Source organism: Haliaeetus albicilla, chromosome 15, assembly GCF_947461875.1.
Source record: "Haliaeetus albicilla chromosome 15, bHalAlb1.1, whole genome shotgun sequence".
Classification (NCBI taxonomy): domain Eukaryota; kingdom Metazoa; phylum Chordata; class Aves; order Accipitriformes; family Accipitridae; genus Haliaeetus; species Haliaeetus albicilla.
Window position 1 is genome coordinate 4,744,596 of NC_091497.1, and position 9,096 is coordinate 4,753,691.

Sequence of the window (9,096 nt, forward strand, 5' to 3'; positions counted from 1 at the left end):
ACTAATTAGAATCAGCATATGCTTTTCTGCACAGTTACCATGTCATCTGGAACAGCTAGATGTACAAACCCAGATCTAATCAAACTGAGATGCTTAGCGTTCGGAGCATTATCATCTGAAGAGTCTTCTGCAGTTGACAGAAAAAGAAATAGCAGCATGATTCAACTTACCTCGTATCTTGAACCGTCCTCTGAAAATGATTAGCGCTCCCCCTTGATTATAGAGGGGGTCCGGGAGTGTGATTTCATTGCCTGAGCACTGGTAGCCAGCTCTATTTCGGATGCCCCCGAGTACCCACCTGGCCTGCACCTGCCCCTTTGGAAGAGCACAGACCTCTTGTAAGTCCCGTGGCATATCTGCCAGGTCCAGGCAGATATCTCAGGAACCCTGGAGAATCCCAAATGGCACCTATGAGTTGCACCGCAGCCACTTCTGTGCGCTTCAGGTAGGACCTGAAGTCGTACCAGGAGAGCCTGGGCCGCGGGGATGCTGCTGTAGCCACGAGTGATGCTGCTGTAGCCACGAGTGAAGCAAAAGCTGAAGCCGCGACTCGGCGAAGGGAGAGCCAAGGAGGGAGGGAGCTGCCGCAGATCCAGCCCTGAGCGCGGAGCTCCGTTTGCTCTCGAGCAAAGCACTGCTGTCTTACGGGGGGATCGCTCAGACGCCGTCGTTATAAAGGTTACGTGTCAAACTCTTTGCCTGAACCCGCTCCCAACGTATATGAAGCCATGAAGACATCACGCACATGTACGCACAAATCCCACTTTTCTGCAGCGTTTTTTTATTCTACACCTATCGACATTATCATAGTTATACGAATCGCACTTAGAGAGACAAGCAACCGAAGCAGAAGCCAGAATTTGCAGAACTGCAATCTTTGGTCACCACAGAAGTCTTCTCTCTCAAATTTTCTTGCCCATTTGATGAACTTCCCAGTTGTCCTTTTGGTGTTTTCTTTTGGATAGAGCTAAATATTTTCCTGTATCATAAAAAAAATTCTCCAGTTTTATCATTAATCATAGAACTGAGACATTCATATGAAACAATTCATTTTATGGCAACACACTAGGCTTTTAAAAGGAGATATGAGAGGTTTTCCATCTTGTGAGGATCAATGTGGTTGTACAACCAAGAGAAATTTCAGTCCATTTTTCAAACCATCTGAAGTCCCATGTATTGAAGAAAAATCATTCAGCAAATATAGTTTCAATTCAAGCCGTAATTTATGATTCTGTATGACTGCCATGATATTTGTAACACTGGCCACCAAAGTTTATCACCAAGACTTTGCCAAGCAAAATGCAACAGTATCCCATCCTAATTGCAGGTTTTCATTTAAACAAATGTGCAAGATAGGACAGATTATTTGCCCAACTGAAAACTGTTCACCTGATTTACACTCAGTAGATAATGATGTACAGTTGAACATGTAAACCACTGAACGATTTCAAAGCCTACAGTCAACAGCCCCATCCTGCTGCAACACAATCGGACTTAAAGAGTCTGAGGCAGGTTCCTGAGCTGGAAACCTGGGCTGTCTGCAGAGAGAAGCAGCATCTGAACTCTTTCCCTAGACTGTCTATGCTGATTCCTAATTTCAGCACCTATAGTAGATACTTACAGTCAGATCCTGGAATAACCCCTACTTTGTGTAACTCTGAGGCTGAGCGAGAGGTGGATAGAGTGTTAGTACTGAAGTACCTGTAGGAAATGGCTGGAGGGCTGCAAACAAGCAAGAATAACAACAATTTAAAAGCATATAGTATGTCACTTAGGGATGCTGGGTTATAAAAACCCAAGATGCAGAGATCTGTGCCAATATCCTTCAAACCCCTTATTGAGACCAACCAAGATTGACAAGGAATTGAGAAGATGGACTGCAAAGGCTTTCATTCATTTGCTTTATGCAAATATACTACTGGTTTGGTCTTCTACATTCAGGAATACCAAAACACCACCCAGGCATCCTGTTTAAAACAACAACATTATTCAACAAATGCTCCAGCATGTACTACTTGTTAGAACCGCTATGCAGCTGATGAAGGTGAACGTGCTTTGATCACAAGGCGCACGGAAGATCGTCTGTGCGTGATACTGACCAGGCACAATCTGTGGAATTGGCCAAAGACCAATGGGTTTGTAGAGGTCCGGTCGTTTCAACCTTCAGCGTGTGATAAGAGAAAGAGCTGCAGTACACAACTGGTCTTAAAAAACAGAGCCACCACTGGTAGGACTAAGAAAGAGAGTCACCCTTGATAACGATGAGGGAGAGAGACACTCTTGAGAAGTCTCAGAAAGAGCAGCACTGTTGAAGGCCAAAAAAGAGGATATGATGTAAATCCTTGAAGGTGTCAGACTGTACAATCTGAAAAAAAAGAAGGGTTTTGCAGATATTCTTTGCATGTGCACCCACAGATCATCCAAGCACATTGGACAGAAGCCCAGCTCCACACCCCAGGGCCTTGGCTAGCCACCAAGAAGCGCTGTGGGCAACTGGATCGGGTTAACTGCAGAGGCTAAGAGAAAGTATGAGTGAATGTATCAGTGTCTGCTTGAGATGAAGTCTGAGCCAACCAGAGCACCGATGCTCTTCCCTTTGCAACAGCCACACCTAAATAAGACAAGCCAAATATTAAATATTCACCTCCTGAAATGTACATATATAAAAATATATGTACTTAAAATATAACTGTATAAGATACCTTAATTTTCAGCTAGAGTATTTGTGCACCATGACATGAGGTGGCCTGAGTAGATGTAGCTTTGTCTTTGTAAATGCTTGTAAAATTTTTCTAAAGCTTGTCCCTCAGACAAACAAAAACTTAAAGAGAAGAAAGCAAGGTCAATCCAAAGCTAACAAGAGCGCAGCAAAAAATCCTTTGAACAGACCTCAAAGCTGAATGATACGGTAGAGCTACTTACTAGTGAGATATGCAGTGCGTGCACTTGATGGCAATAATAATGCTGTTATCAACACGGAAATGCTGGGTTTAAACTTAATCTTTTCCCTGATAAACTCTCCCTTCATCCAGCCCAAGGATTTTTGCCTAGACTGCTAACAGTATTTCAGACTCAAACTCAGGACCAAACTGTGTATCCGTTTATCCCATTTCTGAAAGGATTGGAAGACAGCGCATTTTTGAGTGCAAATACTTAAAAGTCTAGACTTTTAAGTAGTCTCTGCTACTCTAGAAGCCGAGTCGCAGAGCTGGCGGATCGGCGGAGCCCCATGGGGAGCCACGCGGTGAGGATGAACCCAGGGGCTCAGCACCACTCCACACCAACGGAGCGGTCCCCGAGGCAGAAAAAGTGGGGGCGGCAGTACCCACTGGGCTGCAGCAAAATGGGGGCCATAAAAGTAACAAACAGATCCCTTGTGGTCGCACAATGGCTATAGGATTTCAAGGAAAATAAAAGTCTTGTGGTAAAAAGGCCAAGAATGGCCCTTTAACTCTTGCTTTTGGCAGGATATGAAAAGCCTTTTTGCTCTTCCTTAAGATGTATGTTTATTTTTTAAATCATGGATAATAAATATATTTATGTTTCAAATTTTTAGTGTTGCAAAATTGTTGGCTAAAGGATCAGTAATTATTGTAAGTAGTCATAGAAAAGTCATTTTACTTTTGCTGATAGAGGACACATTCCAAACAGCTGAAATCAGAAGTGTGGTTTTTCTACACATCCTTTTCAGTAGCTTGTCCATCATTTCACAGCTTTCCTGGACTTACTGAAGTGATAGCCTCCTGTGACCAAAGCTGGTGATTGGCACGGGGTGACAAAAGTCTAAATATGAGGTGAGCCAGAGCTATGGCAGGAGAAATGGAGGGAGAGAGACAACTCTGCTTTCCACAAACGGAGAGCGTCAGTCATCGAGGGATCAGTCAATCTCATGCAATGGCCATTAATGCCTGAATATATGCTTTGCACAGAAATACATAGGTACATGGAGTTTTCTCTAATGTCCAGGAAAAGAAATGGCAGTGCCTTTCTGGTCTGCTACTTTTGACTAGCCTGTGATGAGGAGGAAAATTAGTATTAAAGAGCAAAATTCATTTTCTGATGGTAAGAGCAGAATGTACAAATCATCACTTGGGTTTTGTTGTTGATTTGCCAGTAGTAACATTTGGGTGGCAACATACAGCTTTATAATACAATAAACTATATTTTGTACAGTATCTTTTATTAAAGAGGAAGCGAGGAAAAGAGTGTTTCAGTGCGGTTTGACCACCAGGGATGGCTTTCATCCTTCAGATGTTATAAGCAGGATCTCCTTTTAGTACATTCCTGTCCACTAGCAAGCAATTAGGATGTGTTCATTGGAATAAAAAGAGTTTTCTAAAGAGAATTTTGCTCTCTGTGGCATTTAATTTGTTTTGCTTCAAAACAGCAGCTGTCATGTGTCACCATCCACATAACTTGGTGCAGGACAGTCCTAGGGCACCAAGGAGGAATTTGGACCCCGCAGCTGAGGACAGCAAACCCTAGACTTACGTCAGCTGCCCAGAGTCCATCAGTAACAGGGCGAAGGGGGGAAGGATCAGTGCCTTCGTTTTGTATCACTGCCTGGCAGCTTGAGCACTTGCCCAAGATGCGGGATATTTTTTCTCCAGGCCAAAGGGTTCAGAGGCGTATCTTCCCTGTTCTTCTAGTTAGATGAAAAAACTGAGCATTATCCCACATTAATGCTTATGGAGAGAACTTCCCCTGAAGGAGAGATAGCAGGAGTAATGTCACATCTCTTAAAAGAGCCCCCTGAAGTATACAGTATAAATCTATGCAAATATAAATATAATAAAAATCTCATGGAGCCATTATGGACAGGTCAACAAAAGTAACAATTCTTGTATAAACTGAAGAGACTTTCACCGTTACTCTCAAATTTGTCATTATACAATGCCTGCAGATATATGCGTAGAATTTTCAATATGCCTTTTCAAATTAAGGCAGAATCCCTGCTGCACCCAGTGCCAGTGATCCCAGTATTAATTACGGTTACACTAAGACAGAAAGCATCATGTCCCCCTCTGCTTACGCACACCTGCACAAGAAGAGTCATTGCTGCTACGAGCTCACCATCAAGGTAGTGAAAAGACAAACGAAGGCAGCAAACACGTGGGACCAAGAAGCACAACAAAAGAAAAAGGTCCTCTTTTGACAAGTGACTTGTTCTGCAACCAGAGCTTTAGAGAGACAATTTTTGTTCCAGAACCCCATCTTTCCAGATGCTTTTTTGCCCATTTTCCACCTTGGGGAAGGGAGACCTTCTTCCCCATCTGCCTACGCTCCCTTCTGACCACGTTTTGCCACGCTCCTAGCCATGTACATGCTTAAAGCGTGTTTTCAGAAGAGATTTGGCGTCAAGGATTACTTTTTAAAAGGTAATCTTTGCAAGCAAAATAGGCAGCATGGGAGAAAAAATTTGCTTAATGTCATGTCTTTCACAAAATAATGTTTTCAGTTAGATAGAAAAATACCAGCAACATCTCCATTCAAGCCTATTCTTTTTGGGGGGTTATAACCCTCCGTGGTGTTTTGTTTGGTTTGGTTTGGTTTTGTTTTGTTTTGTTTTTTGTTTTTTTCCAGGGGGCAGAACCAACACAAAATTTAATAGAGTATAGTTTAGTTTTGTTTCGAGTGTGTAGTCCTAACAAGAGCCCATCATAAGCACTTCTCATTCCAGTTCCCCTTATAGGAATACCCTTGACACTCCCCATAGCAGCACATTAAAAACAAGCTAGGCAAGCACTATATGTGAACAACAGAATGCTGTTTCTACATTGTAAAGCACCGAGGGATTCTTTACGACAAGGCTTAACATTGGAAATAAGGGTTCCTCATTTTGCCCTTTTTATTAAAAAATAATATACCTCAACGCATACATTGGGACTGCTAAGGAGAGTAAAATTAAGCATTTGCACAAGCAGTCACAAAAGCAAGACCTCAGACTGTGAAGTCCTTGAACACATGCTCCTGATGCCCCTGCTAAGGCTAGCCTGCATTTTCTGATGCCAACCACAGCAAAACAAGAACTTACAGTAGGAATAAATGGCAAACATTGGAAGGATGGATTAATAGCTCTGTGGCACTTTGAAGTCTAGATCCAGGAGTGAAAATGAAGTGCAGTTAAACGCCGAGTATCATGAAAGTCACCAGACATAATTCTTTCCCAGTTCTCTTCAAAAGTGCGTTTAGAAGTTGAAGTGGGGAATTAACTTCAGACTGGAGGTCTGTATTTAGACCTAGCAAGAAATCATTGAAAAGAAAGAATGGCAACCCTGAGACACAAATGAAATGAGCTGCCAAGCAGATTTTTCACAGTCATAATTATTTTTGAAATCTCACAGCTTGCTTTTCTCCAAGTAGAAAGCAATTCTCCTCACTATTCTCTTTCATGACAACTTGGGCACCAGCTCTCTCAAAACTGATTTTCACTTGCAGTGGTATTGTTAATTATTATAATGAGATAGGCAAGAATCTAAGGCTTTAAAAAAAAAAAAAAAAAACACACCAGATACGGTGCCTCATTGTCTATTTAATTAGAACACAATAAAGTGTAGAATTTATCCTTTTTAATGTTTTGCAGGCAATTTTCACACATGTGGTAAGTCTGTTAGAAATTTCATGCATAGTTAGGTTTAAAGCTTCCCTGATGTTTGTCAGATACAGCTGAAGCAGAGATTTTTGTGTTGTAGATATAATTAGGTGGCATATTGCCATGAGTTTCCCTTCCCCCCCTTCTTTTTGCAACTCAGATGTCAGAGCAGATTATTGATCAGCTGTAAGATGTAAGGGGACCAGTTATAGGGAAAAAAAAAAAAAGGCTAAATTATCATTAGTTTTTCATTGAAATTTGCACGTCACTGAAGCATATTCTCATCTTGATGGACTGTCCCCCCCAACCCCGCTCCTGTTGCTCTCTTATGCTAAGGCAGCTTGTCATTGAAATGTTCTCACCTGGGAAATACTTGCTTGATTCAGTCAGGGTCTTGGTGACTGCGTGTCCTCCTCACGAGAACCATCACCCCGGTTGGGCTTTTTTGATTCTCCTGACGACAGAAAAGCCAAGAATTGAAAGAAAGAGAAATACATCTGTACAGTGTTGGAGATCTGGTCCACTGCCACGCTAAACCGAGAGCCAAAGTCTGCACGGGCAGGAGCTGCCGGCGCTGCCTGGGTACAGGCGAAGGGCACCCCACGGCGAGAGGAGACCATGAGGTCCTCACTGCCCCGACGAGCTGCCCACCCGAAAGAATCACAGAATCATAGAATCATTTAGGTTGGAAAAGACCTTTAAGATCATCGAATCCAACCGTCAACTCAACACCACCATGCCCACTAAACCATGTCCTGAAGTGCCTCATCTACGTGTTTTTTGGACACCTCCAGGGATGGTGACTCCACCACTTCCCTGGGCAGCCTGTTCCAGGCAAAAGAGCAGGCAAAGCTTTTGGGCACCGATGGGCACCTTCTGCTGGCCAATGCTCTCACAGCTACTTGTCGGAGATCACGTAGACCTTGTTGGAGAAATTGAATCTCCCTTTCTCCCCTTCTACATAGCTTTTCCAAACCAAGGGCAGGAGGAAGCGGTAGGGTGCTTGGGAAACGTTCTGCTGCCATTTCCAACATTGGCCGTGCTCTGGGGACTTGGACGAGAGATGGGGTGGGCTTGTCTGAACTTGCTGTGTCGGTTCCCTTCACCGCCCACGGCAAGGAACACGACTCCTCTCATCCTTAGGTAGTCATTTAAAGCAGGACAGGTGAGCTGCATTTTCAAGTGTCTATTTTAAGGCGTTCAGGAAGTCTGTTACCCAGCAGAAAATGCAGAAGATGACAACATAAGTGTCTGAAACTATGCAAGATAAATCCCAGTCCAGAGTCCAGAGATAGTGATCTAACCCTTTCCTGCACACACTGTGCAAATGTTTTGGGAAATATTCATTCATCGGTCCCTCCCATAATGGCAGACACAAAATGGAAGTGAAAAATAATATACCTTTGCTTTCATTTTAAACCCCTTTTCTGTGTTGTTTAAAGCTTTTGTTCTTTCATGCAGAAGCTGAATTTCCCCTGGTGGTATAACCAGCGTAATTCTTTAAACTGCCCACTCAGCAGGGGAATTTTGAATTTCTTTTAATATCTAAATATGAAAATCTAAATGCTTCTTAATAAAAAAATTATATTGTCTATTATATAATTATTCCTTTATGAAGGTAATTACATCTATAATGTTAAATAATAATAATTCCCTTAGTAATATACACATTTCTGATTCCCAGCTCAGAGTACAATTCCTTCAGCAATTCTGGTTGCTTCTCAAAGCAAAAGTGTTGGCTCTTCTTGTTTTCTGCTTTTGAGCACATTGACTCGGACTTGAACTCTTTCGAGTCATACTGGGCCAAGTGAATGCCTACCTGCCTCCTTTCTTTGCAGTACCCATTCCTCTGGTGTGACTGTACTGACCAAATATCATACCCACTTTGCAAAGTGAAGGGCAGTGGCAAGTAAATGCTGAGAAAAAAAATCTTACCGCAAAGTTATGTGAGGTTTAAGCAGTTACAGTATGACAACACCACCTCCCTGAGCCACAGCTGTTATTTCCTTCTCTGAACACGAACAGACTAATGATTTTCCTCCTTACCTATTTCTTCATACCTCTGCGGCTTGCCAGTGACTCCCGTAACATTTCTAACATTACAGCCTTCTTGCTTTCAGTCTCCTGCCGAACAGCATGTCAGTAGGTGGCAGCCCATGGCTCATTAAGGCAGTTCTGCGGTGCTAAATTCATAGCCGAGTCTGGATTTACAGCTTTTTCAGTGGACAATTTATTATTTTAATGCCTTTTTCCACCGTCTGTTATACTGGGAATGATGGAGACCAGCAGTAATGTGTCTAAATCCAAATTTTACTGCAAATTGCCCAACTTTATGTTCTCTAAACTGTGGCCCACAGTCAGACGTTATTATTCACCGTGTGCAATGTGTAGTGAAAGATGGGCTGGATATGTATGATCATGTGTTACTGTAGTATCTACCGTGGGGAAGTGAGAATAGCAGTCCACGATACAGCCCTCAGCAATTTTTTAACAGAACATGGAAA

The 9,096-nt window shown here is 42.6% G+C and overlaps 1 long non-coding RNA gene across 1 annotated transcript; it reads right to left on the bottom strand.

The window, feature by feature from the left end:
- Positions 1–708: 708 nt before the first annotated feature.
- LOC138689084 (uncharacterized) lies at positions 709–7,962 on the bottom strand. Its single transcript, XR_011327880.1, has 3 exons — positions 6,955–7,962; positions 6,035–6,239; positions 709–979 (listed from the first exon to the last, which is right to left on the bottom strand). It is a non-coding gene; the product is annotated as an uncharacterized lncRNA (long non-coding RNA).
- Positions 7,963–9,096: the final 1,134 nt, after the last annotated feature.